A 20,884-nucleotide genomic window follows, 5' to 3' on the forward strand; every position below is an offset into this window, starting at 1 on the left:
ATTATATTATATGTATGTTAGTCTATAAGCTATTTATAATATGGGCCTAGTTGCCTGAAATAAATGAATAAATAAAAAAAAATAAAAAGGGAACTGAAAAATGTTTTCCAAATTTTCCAAGTTATTGAATTAAGTATTTGAGACGTGTATCACAATTGTTATCATATCACTGAGGGGGTTGGAAATAGGGGTGTGTTTGCAATGTATATCGCATCATTTTGTAAGTTGGAAACATTAATATTTTTATTTTTACTGAGTATAATGTAATAGGTATGAGAGTGAATTAAAATTTTCTATAATTATAAATTCATCCCCCTACAATTTGAAGTGGGGGTGAGTTTGAATAGGATTTCTGTTCGTAACACCAAAAATTTGTGTTCAGATTGCAGAAATCTTACTTTGAGGTTTGTTAAAAAAAATTTCAAAAATTAACAACTATTTTCTTTAATTCATCCCCTATAGAAAATAGATTTTATGTCATATTTATATCAGGTGACTGTTGGTGAAGTTAAAATATATATTAGGTCATTAAAAAAACAGAGTTCCTACTCTGTTCCATGTATTTAAAAAAAAATTAACATTTTTATGATATTTATTATTAATTACCACAATTTTTTTTATTTATATATCTATATATATATATACATATAACTGACATATATCTGACAGATCCTTTGCCTATCAAAGAGTTTAAAGAACGGACCGCTAGAGGGCATTGTTTAGTCTAAACCTCTTATAAAAAAGACTATAGTCATGAGTTCGAACCTGATTGTCAAAACTGTGTGATAATGTAAACTCTCTGCTGATGGTTAGTGGCGTTAACAAGCCGTACTAATATAGGTTTTTTTATTAAGAATCGAGGACATAGAAGCAAGTTAAATGTTAACATAAATTTGATGACACAAACTGACTCATCAGGTTACTCTATTTGGTTACCTATATATGTGTAAATATACAATAGTATATATTTATATATATATTATATGTGCCAAATAATAAAAATATAAATTTAGATATATAAATAGTTTTTAAGATGTCATATTTGTTTTCCATTAATTTCAATTATGCTCTAATTCATTTCCACATGAATTCAGTGTTTTCATATGTTTTTTATTTATCATATATATGTATGTATATGTTTTTAATGACTTATGAATTTCTGTAAAAGTTATTAAAAAATACATGTATGTAGGTAGGTAGGTATTTATGTCTTAATAAAAAATTTTGAATCACTACAGATATAATTGCAGTTAATTATTTATGTATTTTTATATTAAAAATGAGATAGTGTCCCATATTATTTATATATATATAATATTACCTACTTATAGGTACGTATAGCGCATTTAGTGTCCGTCGGTAAATTTATAAAATGATAATTAAAATATTAAAAATCCAATTTTATAAGATTTCTCTTTTAATACAGATAATTTATCATTACTACCGTCTGTTATTTGAAGAAATTTATGTTTTTTATTATTATTTTCAATTTTTTTAATGACATGAAATTACACGTAAATTTCAGACGTCTATCAAAATTAGTTTTCAATTTATTTGCAATGAAATTTTTATAACATATTATCCGTTACACTCCATTGTCCTGGAAATGAAGCGTTGCATACGTTTTATTTCAAAAATAAATGTGCAAATTGCATTTTACATGCACATGCACTCGAAAAAAATATTCAAAGTGTATTCACAAGTTTGTGTTTAAATGAAATAAAGAAAATATGTTTAAATATAGTTATTGGGGGTGTATAATATACATAATAAAAGTTTATTTAATTATGCACTTGTTATAATGCATTTTTATTGCACATGCATCTTTTTTGTCGCCAACGAACGTTTAAATATATTATTCTCTCCATTAACAATCTTCTTTTTCATTTTTAGTGCTGACAGCATAGAGCAATTAATTCAGATTAAGATATATTTTGTTTATTAATAATGTAATTATCGAAATAAATGCATATGTAGTCCAATGCAACTGATGCAACATGTTCAGATAACGAAAAAATATATTATAGTATGAAAAAATACGTCGAAATTACAATTATTAGTAAATAAAATTAATTCTTCTCAGTTATTGAGAAGTTATTGCTGATATTTTTTATATTTATGTACTTTTATATGTTGTTGCATTTGCAGACGATGCAAATTAAACGAAAGAATATATTAATAAAGTGATATTTTGAAATCCAGTTAATGTTTGTAGAAATATAAGATATATACTGTTAATTTATAGCAATACTTTTTAGATATATTAAAAATTTCTAATAAAAAAATGCATTCTAAAAATAGGTGCAGCCAACACTAAGTTGCGAATGATCTGTACATTATTAGGATCTAATTAATGATCCATTTCAACTGCCATTTGGTCAGTAATGTTACAATCTATATGAATTCATAAAATTTTCTTCAAAAATAAGTCAAAATAACCGAGAAAAAGCGGTCGATTTATAAAAGTATGGACTGAAGCAGTGCGCCCGCGCATCGCTCCGTTACGTTTCATGGGTGAGACTGTCGCGCATATCGCTGTCTCACTCCAACACGCCCGCCTACCTCACTCCCCCAGAGACAGGCGAGCGTGTACAATGACTGTGAATTTTGATACTTTGTCTGGCTTTATTAATTCGACATTTGATTTTTTTCTGAACATTATTTCGTGTTTTAAGAAGATAAATCGGTAATATTTGCATGTGCTGTGTTAGTACATATGATAATAATTTGCTCAATATCACATATTGTATAATAAGTTATATATTTAATGGTAATTAGAATTTTATTTTATCAATGTTTTTCTAATCATCTTTCTCTACAACTTCCTTTATCCTTTATACAATAGGTACATAAATTTCTTTAAGTTTGTGTATTCAGAATATTATTACATTACTAATTATTGTATTAGAGCCTTTTTTATTGCCGTATATTAATTTTGTTATCTTGTACTACCATTATTTTAATTACAATTTTGTCGTCATAATTTTAATTCACACTTTTTATATATATTATGTTATGTATAAAGTATAAGTAATCTAAAAAAAGTACTGCAGATTTAATATCACCAAATAAGCACTGTTACCGACTACAATAAATGCCAAGAATAAGCTTAAGACTTTACAACTGTTTTAGACGTCGTAAAATTACCACAGTTGGCATTTTTATAGCTGTTTCATTGTTGCTTGTTCGGTTATGAGGTATTTACTTAAGAAGGCCAGGACGGGTCGGTATCGCGTTGCCATTGCATGTAGTAAAATGATTATGAATCAATATCGTTAAAGCATAACTTATATATATAGTATAACCTTTTTGTGTCATTTCATTAATTTTATACTGACTTTAAAAAATATATAATACTTTTTATATATGCAGTTTTGACATGGACTGCAATTAAATGTTATTTCATTTCACACATATTATTACAATGAAATTATACGACCAGTAGGGATAAAATTTCGACTAATAACAATAAGCCTTTTAATTTAGTAGGTGGAATAGACTCTCAGACAATAATGTAAAAAATATGTTATTTATATTAAAAAAAACTAAAATGTCTGTCATTGTACTCTTTAGTAGGTGAAATTATTTATTGTAGCTTTATCATATTCACTTGTGATGTGTGTTGGTTATATAAACTAAATAATACAGTGTCGCGAAATAATAAAAATACAAACTTAATTTATTTTGATATTACGTGAGATAAATATATTTTGAAGCAACTGAGGACAGTGCTCTTTAGTTTTGAACAGTTATAAAGGCTATCTTAACGACGTGGTACATGCAGATATTGCCTACAATAATCTAATGTTGTAAATTTGAAACACTTCACAAACAATCTCATGAATTATAATTAAGTATTTACGAGCGTAATAAACAACATACAATAATTAAACGTCAATTATCGACTGAATCGTCTGAATACAATAGCACGTGATGCTAAAATGGTACGCCGGTCCATTCACAAGATACTGTTACTATAGCAACGATCATTAGCCGTTGTTCAATTTTAAAATAGCACCATGCGATCAGTAATGCAGGCTACATTCAAGATCATTAGAGAAATTTCTACTGCGTTAACTTAGTACACTCTGTAACTTTTAAGTTATTTTGAGTTAAAATTTCAACAAATTGTATGTATTAGTAAAATTGTAGATTGTCCTTTTCTGTTTATATATAGTGCAAATTATAGTACAGGATATACTACAGATAATTCGATTGTCTGTACTACTTAAAAATTTTCTACTTCTATAATTGGCCACATATTCTAAAATCCGTTAGCGTATTAATCCTGATAATCATCGCACCATTCAACATTGTATACTTTTTAATCAATCCAGCAAGCAATTTTAATTGTTCATTTACGTACAAACGCCTGCTTTTTATACATTACTATCTAGACCGGACCTCTAATTGACTGATTTCGCTATAAATAACCGGCTATAAATAAACTCGGCTGTTACCAAGCGCATCGCTTGAGTGCGAACTCAGCAAGGATATTGTTTAATGTCGGCATAGCGATGTGTCACGTATCATACTGGTCATGTATCACTACTGTTACCAGTCTATCGCTTTGCTATTTATTACCAATGTTTAAATAGCGTGAAATAAACTTGACTGAAAGAAGGTAAAGGAAATAACTTATTCCATAACATATAAGTGATACTGTTGGGTCATAGAATATGTTTCAAGCTTTGCTTATTTAAAGAGAGGTGAAGGTCCAATTATTTTTGCAATACTCTGAATGCGTATGGGAACAGTAAAAAGTGGTATATATGTTTAGGTAAATTATTGAGAACATTAACTTTGTTAGTCAAATCCCTACAACCAAAATTGTCTTTTCTTGGAAGTTTTAAATTGACACAAAGAATACGATAAGCAGTTTTAAAATCCAATCGTTTGCAAAGTCATATGGTGTGAAGATCGATGAAGTATTTATTTTAGGTACTTATGAAATATATACTAATTAATTTCAACTTATACTTTTATATTTAAATCACATAAAACGTTATAGCACTAGTACAAATTTCATTTACGTTAATTCTTATATTTATAACTCATATTTTGCAGTCTATATACATTTTCCGTTACGTTATTCTGAAATTGTATCACAAAAAAAGGCATTACAACGGCATGTAATTAAATATCTGCATCTCATTAATATTTATAATTATGAACAAAATAATGGTGATATGAATCTAAACTAAAAGGTTCATTGTGTTTACCAGTAAAAGCCTTTCAACATACCAAGTAATCAACACTCAACATTGTAGTACAGGAACACATTCATACATCTATTGTGGTGCCGTTCAGACCGACCCTTAACATACAACGTACGTCCGTGACCGGATTATTACAAAAAAACAAACAAAATAATGACCCTACATTTCACTCTAAAGTTATTGAGGCGAACAAACGATAAAAAAATAAAAAGATATACAAGTACCAAGACGGTTTGCGTCGGACTACACCGATCGAAATTCAAGTTCGGAACAAAAAGTGGACCGAGTGTAGCATCTCGCTCGCGCATGCGGCGTCGATTCGCGAGTGAAAGGAAAGGAGAGAGACGTCGCCCGCGCCCACGTAAGGAGGACGGTACATTGAACTCGCGAGTTCGAGGCTGCGCGCTCGAAATAATACCATCTCTTTCTGCCTAGAAGCAAAACGGCCTAACGCCTTTCGAGGCAGAGCATTCGAAATTTGAAATGAGAGCCACTGTTTTAAAGATTCGAACACTGATCGTTTGTCCTTGTCAGGCGTCGCGACACGCGAATTTGTCTCTGAATAGATTTTTTTCAAAAATCGAACGTCTGTGCTCTTTTTAATAACTTGTTCCCTCGTTTAAGAAAAAATGTCGTGAACTTTTTGGTTTAGTGGTGGTGACAGTGACCTTCCGAGTGAAAGCGTAGCTCCAACGGTGAGTGATTTTAGAGTTAGGCCTAAATCTAGATTGGAATATCTGGATCTAGTTATCACTGTAATTGTATGCTTCTGGTACGCAGCAGAGACCTTCCGCTTGATAAAGATCTGCATGAATATCTCCATGACCTAGATACATAGTCGAGTTCAGACCTAGATTTTTTCATGTCTAGACTTTTCCGTGGGCCATTTGCTGACGTCGTTGCTAGGCAGACATTTAACGTTGTTTAAATTCTATCACGTGACATCTTTTGACCAGACCACGTGCCAACCAAGCAATGTATATTATTAACAATTATACATTACATTATAAAAAAAATATAATTAAAATTATAGCCTGAAAATTTTACTCCAATATATGAATCTGAGTTTGTTAACATCTGGTAGTTTCTAATGTGACGTCATTGGACAAAGACTATAGAATATAAAAATATAAATAAATTAATAAATAACAAATCCATTAAAAATCATACGTTTTACTTTAGGTAATTCAATGTTTCAGACAGACAAAACTGTAGGTATCCTTATTAGAAAATAGTTCTAACATATCTATAATATATATACATATAAATAAAATTGGAGTGTCTGTTTGTAATATTGAAATAACCGTTTTTTACTACATGCATATGAATATAAATACGGTACATACATCAAAATATTTTTTTACAATTTTTGTCTGTCTGCCGGTCTGTTTGTTTGTTTGTTTGTTTGTTCCGGCTAATCTCTGAAATGGCTGGACCGATTTTGACGGGACTTTTATTGGCAGGTAGCTGATTTAATAAGGAGTAACTTAGGCTACTTTTATTTTAGAAACATAAAATCAATTCCACGTGAACGAAGCTGCGAGTACAGCTATATAAGCATATATTTATTTAAACCTATCATATACAAAAGTAAGTAAACACTAAATAATAAAAATACAATTAAATACAATAATAGATATAAATAGATTTAAGACTCTAACACTATATTCGTATACTTAAATAAAAAAAAAATTAAGTGCCGTCCATAAATCACGTGATCTTTTTTAAGCATTTTTTTAACCCCCCCTCACCCTTGGTGATACGTGATGAAGTTTAAAACTACCCCAGCCTCTCCCACTCAACATCACGTGTATATTTAGTATCTACAAAGTATGTTAAAATTTTTAGAATATTATCTTCAAATACAGGTATGAAGTATAATCTCATTTTATTCTAAAATTAAGGACCATGATAAAAATGTCTAGACAGTAAGGTTGCAGATTGTTTTTGATTGGCATAAAATAAATGTCTTACTACACCCCCTCCCCCCTCCCCCCTTGTGATATTTCGTGACTTTTGCCAAACCCCTCCCCTCTCCTTTGAAGCCTCACGTGATCAATGGATAACCCCTTAAAAAAATCTAATTATGTATATGTACCTCTCGTCAAATAATCTCCATAATTAAATAACTATTAGTTAAATAATATATAGTCGTTATTTGAGTATATGTTTTATCAAAATCATTTTTTTTATATGCAAAATGACTTATATAGCTATTACATTATATGCAGTATATATATATATATATATATTTATAGATGACTAGCTGTACCCATGACTTCGTCAGCGTGGAATTTAACTTTACTTTTCCTAAAATAAAAGATTTTTTTTAAATAAAAGTAGCCTAAGTCACTCCTTATTACATCAGCTACCTGCCAATAAAAGTCCCGTCAAAATCGGTCCAGCCATTTCTGAGATACAAAAAATGTTATTTTGGTGTATGTACCGTATTTATATTCATATGCATGTAGTAAAAAACGGTTATTTCAATATTACAAACAGACACTCCAATTTTATTTATATGTATAGATAATAGAATGGTGCACCCGCCTGCGCTCACGGTATACGCTGGCGGGGCACCAGTGGAGGATGATAAGATGAGCATGAGGTCAGGTCAGTTAGTAGTTAGTGACAAATTCACTAGGATCACAATGGTTTCCAGGGGAAATTGCGTGAGGTCAACCTGACATGGTAACGATGATTTCCAGGGACTCCAGGAACCGTGTGGAGGTCAACCTGACATGGTACATTGTTAGCAATGGGGTCATCAGTCCAGATTACTAACAATCCTCTAACCCCAATCCTTGTGGTTAATCCCAGACAAATTTGTCACTAACTACTAACTGACCTGACCTCATGCTCATCTTATCATCCTCCACTGGTGCCCCGCCAGCGTAAACCGTTAGCACAGGCGGGTGCACCATTACATTATCATCCATTTAAAAATTCACTAAGATTTCAGCTTGGAGGTGTACCTGACATGGTACATAAATAGCAATGGATCTTCTAATGCCCTATTATCTATACATATAAATAAAATTTGAGTATCTGTTTGTAATATTGAAATAACCATTTTTTACTACATGCATATGAATATAAATACGGTACACACACCAAAATAACATTTTATACAATTTTTGTCAGTCTGTCTGTTTATTCCGGCTAATCTCTGAAATGGCTGGACCGATTTTGCGGGACTTTTTTGGCAGGTACTTTTAATTTCAGGATTCCGAATGAGCGGTAGATTAAAAAAAAAAAGTTATGACTATTCAAAAGTGCTTCAATGTAAGTTTATTTGAATAAATGATTTTCTATTCTATTCTAAGTATATAAGTAACTAACTTCGTCTAAAAAGAAGCCTAAGTTACTCCAACTTAGGCTACTTTTTAGACGAAGTTAGTTAATGTAATAACTACACATACATACCTAAATATAGTTTTCCATCCAAAAAACCATAGATAAGTAGATACCTATGTTCTAATATGACATCATTAGTGATTAGTCTGAATCATTATATTATGTTTTTTTTATTATATAACCTGAGAGCTTAATGATTCGAAACTGTATTATATCATTAAATGGTTCATTAATTGATACCCACTAGTAATTTCTCTCGCGTCATGATTCTGATGACGTCATTCGAGCTAGGTATGACGTAATGTAAAACTGTACGAAAATTAGTTTAGTTTTTTTGTTCAATTACAATAAATGGATTTTCATACCGAATATTCAGATTCAAATTCAAAATATTTTTATTCATGTAGGTCTATTACAGACTCTTATGATATGTCAAATTTACCGTCAGTTCGGAATGATATCGTGATGAGAAGAACTGATAAGAATCTCAGCTCGTATTATTTTCAAATGAATGTTGTACATGTTTACAATAATACAGATTCATTTAAATTCAAATTTGGGAGAATAGAGTGACCACATACATATGCTATTGCAAAAAACAAAAAATCTAATCAGTGTTCGCAACCTGAACAGACCAGTCCTCACAAGCAGCATCCGTTCTCGAGTATGACGGATGAGCCAGCCATCATTACACTCGATCATCAATACCAAACTTTATACACAAATAATTGCATAATAACAGCTCTACATACTATATTAGCATAAAATCTTGAAACCTGACATTACAGAGAAGAAAGGATATGTAGTAAGGGCTTAGTGCCCCAATTGAAAGCTATGTGTCATATCAGCCCGACCTCCACGCGGTGACCTCTGGAAACTATCGTGGTTAGTAACTAATTTTTTTCTGATGATGTCGGCAGCAGCTGGGCTTAATAGTTACACCGGACGTTATAGTCCGAGTGCAATCAACGCTTCCTGATGAACAGCTTATGAGCAGCTGAAATACGACTCCCGCCTGATATGACTTTAATCTGAGGGCATTTCTAAAGGTTTGAACTTTAGACTGTCGTCGTGAGTTCGCCACGTTGAGAGACGATACTGTTGGTACGATACGTCCAACTCCAATTTACGTCTTCTATACCATTTTCGGAAGCTGATCAGATGATATGATCATCAGGATTTGATGTCACAAGTCCAGTTCCTTCATTAGACAATAGCCGTCTCCATTATCAGGTACTATTTACCTGGTTTACCATGAGTCCAATACTAATTGGGTCTACTGTATTGCAAAACTGACTTTCAGTAACCTATTCCATCATCATGATGATGATTCTGGGTTCATTCCAAAGTATAATTTATGGGGTAGACCTACATTCAGCTGTAGATTGTGGCTGAAATGGTCAATGGACTGAATGCGTCTTCAGTGCGTTAGTAGTGAGGATCATGATCTTCAGGTATCTCCGTCTTCTGAAGGCAACTGACCCTCCAAAAATTCCAACCAACCAGGAACATGTGGTTTATTATTTCTATAGTCTAACCTGTCAGATAGAGGGAGGGAATTGTTAATAATGTAGACTGATGATTCCGTTTCTAGCAATGTACCACTAGCAATGTACCACGTTAGAATGATCTCCACGGTGTCCTCTGTTTTCATGGGTGTTCTAATGTCTTCAAGGGTTTTCACTGTTTTTGGAGTATTGTACCCAGAGTGACACCAGGAATTCTAGGAGACTTCCTTGGTAAAGAAGGTCATTGATTTTGATGCAGGCATATTGGACTGTGATCTTTATTTTACGCCAACACCTCACCTGGAACTCAAGTCTCTTATGATCCATGACTTTTACTTCTCTCATAAGAAAACTTCTCTCATTTTGCAGAGTTGCACTCTACTTGAAGAGGACAATGAGATTTTGAGGAATGAGATTGAATTCCCACTTATAATGAAGGATTCCCAATTCCGCTAAATCCCAACTCCCTTCAGCATCATCATGCATTCTCACACTCTATCCCTTATTCCCTCAGTATATTAATGTCCTCAACTGGAGATTATGCCTCTTGAATGGAGACCTATTTTATCATCTAGATATTGGTCTCTTTCCATGACTTGTAATTTTTTATGTAATTGCAGTGGTAAATCTAATGAGCCACCTGAGGAAAAATGGCTACCGTTAGCTAAAGACGTGGCCATCATGAAGGGCATTCTCTTATAATATGACTCCCTTGATGAGTACCATGTATGTCCCCGAATTGTGTTAACGGTATGAGCTGACGGGACACCAATGGAATATGCTAGGATGAACATGAATTCATTCAGATCAGTTAGCCAATTATGACCAATTCACCAGGTATTACTAAGGTTTCTGAAGATGGTAATTTCTAGTGACTAGAATTATGTGACCCATATAGACCCTTTATGGTTGTGATGATTATTCATCATACAATGACAAAACATCAGGTATGCTCTATGTAAGAAGCACTAATTATGATGGACGACTGAGGCTTTGCAGTCGGCTACCGCAAGGGAAACCCCAAGTAGCGCCCGTGACTTGTGACACGGGTGTAGGTTTAAAAGGCTCTTTTAGAATGCATTAACACTCACCTTCACAACTTGCAGCTTCCCCCCAGGCCCAACTAAGACCGGGATAAACCCATTGCTAATACAATTCACTTTAATATCCAAAACAACTGGCACGCTCTGCGCTCGTCGACTGAATGCCGCGGCTCACGCAACGAAAGAGGATTATTCAACTACCGACCTCCGTATTTATAGACCAAAGTCAGTGTAGTAGGTTGGTCTATAAATACTAGATGGCGCTATTTACAATATTCGTAATAATCCTTACATTGGGTACTTCATTAGTACTAAAAACAAACTACCTTCCTTTAATATATTTTTAAAATATCGGATTTTTTCTACAATAATGATGTGAATTCTAACATCTATGAACGGTAACCGTTTACCATCAGAAAGGATGGATGCTTAGTTGCTAGCATCGTAGATTTAAAAAAATCCGAAGGTAACAGTACAAACTCCTGATGAGAGCGATAACTTTAGCTTCAACAATTTTAGTCTTATGGTTTACCACCATTTTCCGTCACAAGCATGTCCCTTAACCATCAATTCAGTCTATCCCACAGTAAACAGATCCAGTATTAATCCAAATCGATTCAGTATTTTGGTGCGAACGAACTAACAATATTTAACACTTTTTTATTTGAGTTAGTATCGTTTACAAATATTTTTTCTGACAATTTCACCGGCCGATAAGGAAGATTGTTATCTATTGAAAATAGCCAGTACCCAACAGAGAGACACACATTCATAGCATTAATACGGATTAGTCAAATATAATTTGTTGTTAAAAAAACATGTCCACAATTTTGTCTAATAACTTTACCCGTATCGCGTTTTTTTACGTCTACACTAACTGTTTGCTTACAATGATATCATGTAATTTGACACATGGACTATATTTAGGTACCTATTTGGAAAAATCTTTTTTTTTTACAGCAGCGTAATAAATGCTGACCTAAATCTGCCCACCTGATGGACTGTTTTTGCCACGCACAACCACATTGTAGAATCACCTTCCAGCTATGGTATTTCCATACGATATTGAAACCATCAAGAAAAGAGGTTATTCCTTCTTAAAAAAATACCCTGGGTAATCACGTATATAAATCGAGGCCCTTTTGACCTTGTGGTTACTATCCCACCTTAGACCTTAACGGTCGTAGTATCCAATGCGATTGAAACCATCGTAATAATTTTCTGGTGAAATTACAATGATGTGCTAACTGACCTGACCTCATGCTCATCTTATCATCTTCCACTGGTGCCCCGCCAGCGTAAACCGTTAGCGCAGGCGAGTGCATCATTCCATTATCATTCAGCTACTCCTTATTACATCAGCTATCTGCCAATAAAAGTCCCGGCAAAGCTATTTCAGAAATTAGCCGGAACAAACAGACAGACAGACACACAAAAATTGTAAAAGAATGTTATTTTGGTCTATGTACTATATTTATAATCTTATGCATGTAGTAAAAAATGGTTATTTCAATATTACAAACAGACACTCCAATTTTATTTATATGTATAGATGTGCAAAGATATAACAGTTGACAATGACATATATATTTTTCTACATAATCATTACATAGTATAAAACAAAGTCGCTGTCTGTCCGTCCCTATGTATGTTTAAATCTTTAAAACTACGCAACGGATCTTGAAGCGGTTTGTTTTAATATATAGAGTGATTCTAGAGGAAGGTTTATATATATAATACATGTTCACCCGTGCGTAGGCGGGGCGAATAGCTAGTGTAGTATATATTTGCTTCTCAATATATTTATGAAAATATCATTTATGCCAGGAAGAATATAGACAGTTTCAAAAGAAGGCACTAATAAAAGGTAACAATAAAAAGATTTTACCTAAATTTAGTAATGCAATTGCGTAAGGTTTTAAATAAAACAGAGTCTGTTATAAATCTGCCAGAAAAAAGATTTAAATGTCAAATAAAAAAAAGCTTACTATAAAATTGAAGAATTCGTTAACGATAATAATGTTTTTGTAGAAAAATTTTAAATACATAGCACTGACAATATTATCTGATTACACTAATAATGAGTGCGTAGCGATTTTTATGTTGATTGTCGCATGCCTCTTACTTGTTATACTGTAATAATTTATATAAAAAAAACATCTATTAAAAAGAGCAACACACAAGTTTCTTGCTCATTCGTCTTGTGATGAATCTGCTTTCCGAATGAGTGGTAGAATCAAAATATGACTATTCAAAAGTGCTTGTAATGAGTTTATTTGAATAAAGATTATTTGTATTTCTATTTACTTTTCTGGTCTATCGGTATGTTTTGCAATTTTGACACTTATAGACTGGACCTGTGGCCAGTTATTGCGTCTCATCTAAATCGGTAGATGGGACCCATCAGTAAATCTTAAATATATTTAGGGTCACCCCTTTACCCTTGCATCTACAGGCTGACCTTTATAATACGAAAGTAGGTCACTCTGAAAATAATATAATATTCCTTATATATATTTTCTGTAATGTTCCTAATATTATTTTAAAGTCATACCTGCGACTTCGTCCGCGTGGAATTGAACCTTTTTTTTCTAAAATAAAAGTAGCCTAAGTTACTCCTTGACTTTTTGCATTTAGACCACTGTTAAACTAGGGGCATCGCAGGTCTAACTTTAGACCAGAGACCAATCACGGTTTAAAGATAAACTTCTTTTTGTAATACTTTGGTCAATGGTTTATTACTAGTGCTAAACCAGGTTTATCTTTTTGTAATAAGACAGAAAGTGTCATAGCGGTCAAACGCGCTCAAATTTTTATATAACAAAAAAAACATTACTAACCTTTGCGCACCAAGTTTATTATACAAACCCTTACTCTGTACTTTGCAATTTCACTGTCATTTCTCAGCCTTCAAACAGGAACAGAGCAAGGTACTTGGTTGCAGAAATAATTGAGATACAGACGACTTTTTAGAAAGTGTACTACGTTAAAGAAAATGGTAAATAAGTCTATATTGAGTTATAATAATACAAACTATAATATCTATACATATAAATAAAATTGGAGTGTCTGTTTGTAATATTCAAAATAACCGTTTTTTACTACATGCATATGAATATAAATACGATACATATACCAAAATAATATGTTTTACAATTTTCGTCTGTCTGTTTGTTCCGGCTTATCTCTGAAATAGCTTGACCGATTTTGACGTTACTTTTTTGGCAGGTAGCTGATGTAATAAGGATTAACTTAGGCTATTTTTATTTAAAAAAAAAAAATAAAATTCCACGCGGACGAAGTCGCGGGCACAAGTAGTAAATAATAGAAATGAAAAAATAAGCAATTGGTATGGTATGGTGACTACTCCTTACCAATAAAAATATTCAATTGAGATTCTTGCCAGTTCTTCTCAATTGGATCTATATACTGAACTGGACGGTAGGGAAAAAAATAAAATTATAATTTAAAAAAATTTGACGTTCATAAGCGGCTAATATGTCTTACGTGAATAAATGATTTTTGAATTGAATGAGACCCCTAGCTAGTCTATAGCCCACTCAAAATTGTGTGGAGGTGCTAATTAGAAAGAAAAAAAAATAGTTAAATCATTAATCATAGTATTATATATAAAAAAATTTTTATGTTTAGTTTTAATTATTTTGACATTTTCATAAAAAATATAATTTGCACATTTTAACCCACTCAACACTTCCTATGCCACGCTCTATTGGGTTGACTGGAAGAGATCTCTTTTAGAGATAAGTCCTCTTTTGTTAACATTAGCTGTAATTAATTTACTTATAAATGTATTTAAGTGCAATAAAGAATATTTAAAATTCTCGTGTCACAGTTTTCGTTCCCATACTCCTCCGAAACGGCTTGACTGTTTCTTATGAAATTTTGTGAGCGTATTGAGTAGGTCTGAGAATCAGCCAACATCTATTTTTCATCCCCCTAAATGTTAGGGGTAGTCCACTCCTAATTTTTTATTTTATTTTAAGGAAAAACAACGTTTGCCGGGACATCTAGTAGTCATATATAATCGTTTTGCATTTTAAATGAAGAAATTAATTTTATGTTTTTTTTTTCAGATAATTTTCTAAAAATTGGAGAACAAGTGAGTAGCCTTTTAAATATATTACGCAATTCACAATTATGCACTAGTTCTTACTGATAACTAATATAATACAGGGGTCCGAATATGATTTTGTCCCATTCGGTGTCGAGACCCTTGGTCCGTGGTCCTAGCGCTATAAGACTCTTCAAAGAAATAACGAAAAGGTTAGTCGACATCACAGAAGACCGAAGAGCTGGCAGCTGCCTCGGACAAAGAATTAATCTAGCAATTCAAAGAGGGAACGCTGCCAGTATCTTCGGAACCTTGCCTAAAGGGACCCCTTTTAATAATATATTTTAGTCATTATATTATATTTTTTAAGCTTTTTAATTTTAGGTTCTTAGTTGTACAATTAAGTTATGTAAATAAAGTAATATTGTCATATAATTCAAATTCAAAATTCTTTATTTAGATAAAAATTTTTTTTGTTACAATTACATTCTACAGTTGTTGCAGACTCTTTTTAAGCATAAAGATGCCAGTACCAGGAAGCTGCACTCTTCCATAGCTTATATCAAAACATTTGTAAAATGTTTCTTGTTTATTATACTATAAATAATTAGTTATATAATTCAATTTTAAAATACATACATTATAGGAACATATACACATATATATGTGTGTGTAATCTTGCACACCAGTTTTAGCATTGATAATAATGATGCAGAAGTAATTCAGTTTCATTATAATTTAATATTTTTATCCAATCTATAAGTATATTTTTACATTCACGATAATTTTTGGGGTATATAGCTATCTTTTCATTTATTGTATTATACAAGAGTGCAGTTTGCTTTTAATAATAATAATAATAATTATTATTATTATTATATAGTAAAATATATAGTAAAATATATATAGACGACCTCGGTGGTCTAGCGGTCTAGCACACCGCTTTACCTCCGATGGTCGCAGGTTCGATTCCTCGCACGGCACAAACATTTGTATTCATGAGTATGATTGTTTGTATCGGTCTGGGTATTTTCTATGTATAATATGTACGTATTTACGAAAAAAAATTATCTATGTATTTGTATCTTTTCATTTATTGTATTATACACAAGCTTTAGCTAGCTTTTAATAATCTAGATGGCGCTGTGTGAATTGTCCTGAGATTATTATTATTATTATTATTATGTATATAGATAGATAGATAGAAAATACTTTATTTGCAACGTACAGTAAAGAAGAAGCACAAACAATAGGTATAACAAAGGACTCATGTATCGTTACAATAAGGCGGACTTATTGCTGAAAGCAATCTTTTCAAGGCAACCTTAGGGAAACAGATTGAAATATCGAACAGGTAGGTGAAATGACATGAACGGGAGAAAACTAAAAATTAACAAATATATAATGACTAGATTTTGCTCGCGGCTTCGCTCGCGTTAATTTATCCTCTTAGGGGTAGAATTTATCAAAATCCTTTCTTAGGGGATGCCTACGTCGGTCTTGTTGAAGATTTTTCCACACGTTAAAAAAAAAATAAAGGAGATGCCTACGTCATAGTAGCTTTTTTTTATGGATGATAATGGAATGGTGCACCCGTATGTGCTAACGGTTTACGCTGGCGGGGCACCAGTGGAGGATGATAACATGAGCATGAGGTCAGGTCAGTTAGCCCATCGTGACAAATTCGCCAAGAATTTATCATGATGGTTTCCAGGGGGAACCGCGTGGAGGTCAACCTGACATGGTATATTGCTAGCAATGAGATATCATTCATATGCCATATTACTAACAATTCCCTTTCCCCCCGCTCATATAGATTTTAACAATCAGAATTTACAATTTTTTTACGAGCACTTGCTGGCATCTTATGTTGCTAAATTTTGTTATACTTTTCATTGGTGTAATCTTATTATTAATATTATAAACCCGAAAGTTTGTGAGTATGGATGTTTGTTACTCTTTCACGCAAAAACTACTCTACAGATTTTGATTAAACTTTACAGTAATATAGCTTATACATGAGAATAACATATAGGCTATCAATTTCCCGCGCGTGAAACCGCTGGCACAACTAGTATTGATATATAAAACGTAAAATAGACACTGGTGTCAACCATACGCCAAATTATACAATTGTTAATAGTAAGGAATTAAAATTAACGGGTTTTCTAGTCGCTATAAACCATTTGATAGTTACAGATGGGATCCCAGTTGTACAATTGGCAATTACAACAGTTAAACACTGTATACTGCAAATTCAAATTCAAAATTCAAAATATCTATATTCATGTAGGTCTATTACAGACTCTTATGATATGTCAAATCTACCGTCAGTTCGGAATGATTTCGAGATGAGAAGAACTGACAAGAAACTCAGCTCGTATTTTTTTTTAATGTTGTACATATTTAGAATAATACTATTTCATTTAAATTCAAATTTGGGAGAATAGAGTGACCACCAGCATATGCTATATAAAAAAAATAATAAAAATAAAAAAATCTAATCAGTGTTCGCAACCTGAACATTGTAGATTTCAATTCGTTACTATTGAAACTTGTTAATAACAATTTCACATAATGAAGGTGAGTTAACCCATACTATACATATAAATAAAATTGGAGTGTCTGTTTGTAATATTGAAATAACTATTTTTTACTGCATATGCGGGACAGTTCACGAGCCATTGAATATAAATACGAATATGATCGTTATATATTACATACACTAAAATAACATTTTTTACAATTTTTGTCTTTCTGTCTATTTGTTTCGGCTAATCTCTGAAATGGCTGGACCGATTTTGACGGGACTTTTTTTGGCAGGTAGCTGATGAAACTGTATGTACTTTTATTTTAGATAAATTCTTTTATTTTAGAAATATAAAGTTAAATTCCACGTGTACGAAGTCGGGTGTACAGCTAGTCTAATATAAAGAATAATGAGCACCCTGTAAGTTACCTAATAAACAGGGTAACCTATCATCAGTCCACCAGTCCAACGATCCAAATATCATTTGCAAATCGGTCACCCATCTAAATAATAAAGTTGCTTGACCCCATTGATCGTCAGCGAGTGCAACTAAACTGTGGACGGTTGTAATTAGTTTCTAAAGGAACGCTCCGTCTCAGTTCCGTGTGTGAGCGAGACGGCAACAAGAAACTAGTCCACAAGTGTGACACGTGTCATATAATGCTAGACGCAAGCGCAGAATCGAGTCATTGTCGTAAGAATTGGGCACGTTTCCATTGTCTACTCACGGCATAGTTACAATACGACGTTACGGGAATTGACGCAAGCGATGTTCAATGTTTAGCTGCTCTGTGCGTGACGCACCTTTATTATGTTATAATTATATATTTTTTTATGTAATTTTTTATTTAAATATTTCATATCTTCTTCTACTTTTATTGTTACTTTTGAAATATATGTTTTTTACTACCAGCGACGGTAGTTTCTCTTCGAATTAAAATTATTAATTTATACTAACATATAAAAATATATAATACAATAATATTATAAAGCTGAAGAATTTGTTAGTTTGTTGAAGAGTTTGGTCGCTATCGCTGTCTGTCCCTATTCTGACGCATAAGCTATATTGCTGTGAAGTTTCATCAAAATCCGTTCAGTAGTTTTTGCGTGAAAGAGTGACAAACATCTCTACTTTCACATCATCATTATTACATAGTATAAAACAAAGTCGCTGTCGTTGTCTGTCCCTATGTATGCTTAAATCTTTAAAACTACGCAACGGATTTTGAAGCGATTTTTTTTAATAGATAGAGTCATTCAAGAGGTTTATATGTATAGTATAAAAAAAAAGTATAGATTAATAAATTTATAAAGCAGAAGGTTTTGTTAGTTTGAACCCGCTAATCTCAGGAACTACCGGTCCGAATTGAAATTTTTTTTTGTGTTGGATAGTCCATTTGTCGAGGAAGGCTTTACGCTATATAACATTACGCTACGACTAATAAGAGCGGAGCTGGAATTAAAAATATTGCAAAAGCTGGGGAAATAAAACGCAGACGAAGTTGCGCGGATCAGCTAGTATAAAATATGTATAAAATATGTGGACCGACGATCTGGTCAAGATCGCTGGAAGGCATTGGATGCGAGCAGCGCAGGACCGATCGTCGTGGAGAAATGTCCAGCAGTGGACGTCTTCCGGGCTGAGATGATGATGATGATGATGATGATGAGAAACCTAAGTCGTTGTATTGTTTACACGATTTCTTAAACAAGAGTACATAATTAATGTGATGCATCATTAAACATGTGAACTTCTTAGCCTGTTTCAACGACTTCACATATATTTATTTGTGAAGTGATATTGTGAGTGTCTAAATTAAAAAAAACTAAAAAAATAACAAATTGTTGGTTCGTTTCTGAACCACCTATTTGAAAATCAGAAATATTTTTTGAAATCGACTTGATTATCTATACCTACATATAAATAAAATTGGAGTGTCTGTTTGTAATATTAAAATTACCGTATTTATTTTAGTACCATACATACATATGAATGGTACCAAAATAACATTTTTTATAATTTTTCTCTATCTGTTTGTTTCGGCTAATCTCTATAATAGCAGGACCGATTTCGATGGGACTTTTATTGGCAGGTAACTGATATAATAAGGAGTAACTTATCCTACTTTTATTTTAGAAAAAATCCTTTAGTTTAGAAAAATAAAGTTATTTCCACGCGGACGTAAACGCGAGTACAGCTAGTCAAAAATATATATGTAGCACATGCTACATATATATTTTTGACTAGCTGTACTTAAATAAATTTGTATCGAATTGTAATTGTAATTTCCTCTATCATCTCTTCAATTTGATCAAATTGTAATTTCCTCTATGGTATAGTATGTACTATACCATAGAGGAAATTCCAATTTGATCTAACTACTATAAGGGTAAATAACATGACAAAATATATAGGTATATATATTTTTATACATGCTTTAAATGTTGCGTTCACCACAACGTGCACAGTTCATCATGTCTCTGACTACCCCATCTAAGATAAAAGTCGTAACGATATGTTTATTTTAACTTCCTTGATATAGAATAGTACCTATATTATTTCACTAGCTACTTGCCCCTTCGCACGGGTGTACATCTAAATATACTAAACTCAAAGGTGACGGACGTAGTTATCTACCAACACACAGCCCAAACCACTGGACGGATCGGGCTGAAATTTGGCATGCAGGTAGATGTTATGACGTAGGCATCCCCGAAGAAAGAATTTTGATAAATTCCACCCCTAAGGGGATAATTTAACGCGAGCGAAGCCGCGGGCAAAAGCTAATGTATTATATATATAAACCTTCCTCTCGAATCACACTATCTACTAAAAAATAGATTCAAAATCCGTTGTGTAGTTTTAAAAATTTAAGCATATATAGGGACAGACAGCGACAGCGACTTTATTTTTTATGTCGTGATGTTGATGAGACGTGGTCGCTAACTATGGGCTCCATCAACAAGCTCAGAGTCACTCAGATGGCAATGGAGAGGGCTAAGCTCGGAGTTACTCTGCATGATCCGAGCCCGAAGAATTGCGACTCTGAAGTGGCAATGGGCAGGGCACAGAGCTCGTAGGACAGATGGCCGTTGGGGCAGTAAAGCCCTCGAGTGGCGACCACGAACCGGAAGACGCAGCGTGGGAAGGCCTC

The 20,884-nt window shown here is 32.9% G+C and overlaps 1 long non-coding RNA gene across 1 annotated transcript in view; it reads left to right on the plus strand.

Annotated features, from left to right (window-relative positions):
- LOC131842298 (uncharacterized) overlaps positions 1 to 15,250 on the plus strand; it is a 60,574-nt gene extending 45,324 nt beyond the window's left edge. Inside the window, exon 3 of the long non-coding RNA XR_009357486.1 lies at positions 15,222 to 15,250. This is a non-coding gene — a long non-coding RNA (uncharacterized LOC131842298). The remainder of the gene's footprint in view (positions 1 to 15,221) is intronic.
- The last annotated feature ends 5,634 nt before the right edge of the window (positions 15,251 to 20,884 follow it).

The sequence above is a fragment of the Achroia grisella genome, unplaced genomic scaffold, assembly GCF_030625045.1.
Source record: "Achroia grisella isolate CSIRO2021 unplaced genomic scaffold, CSIRO_AGI_Agris_v1 utg2156, whole genome shotgun sequence".
In the NCBI taxonomy this organism is placed as follows: Eukaryota; Metazoa; Arthropoda; class Insecta; order Lepidoptera; family Pyralidae; genus Achroia; species Achroia grisella.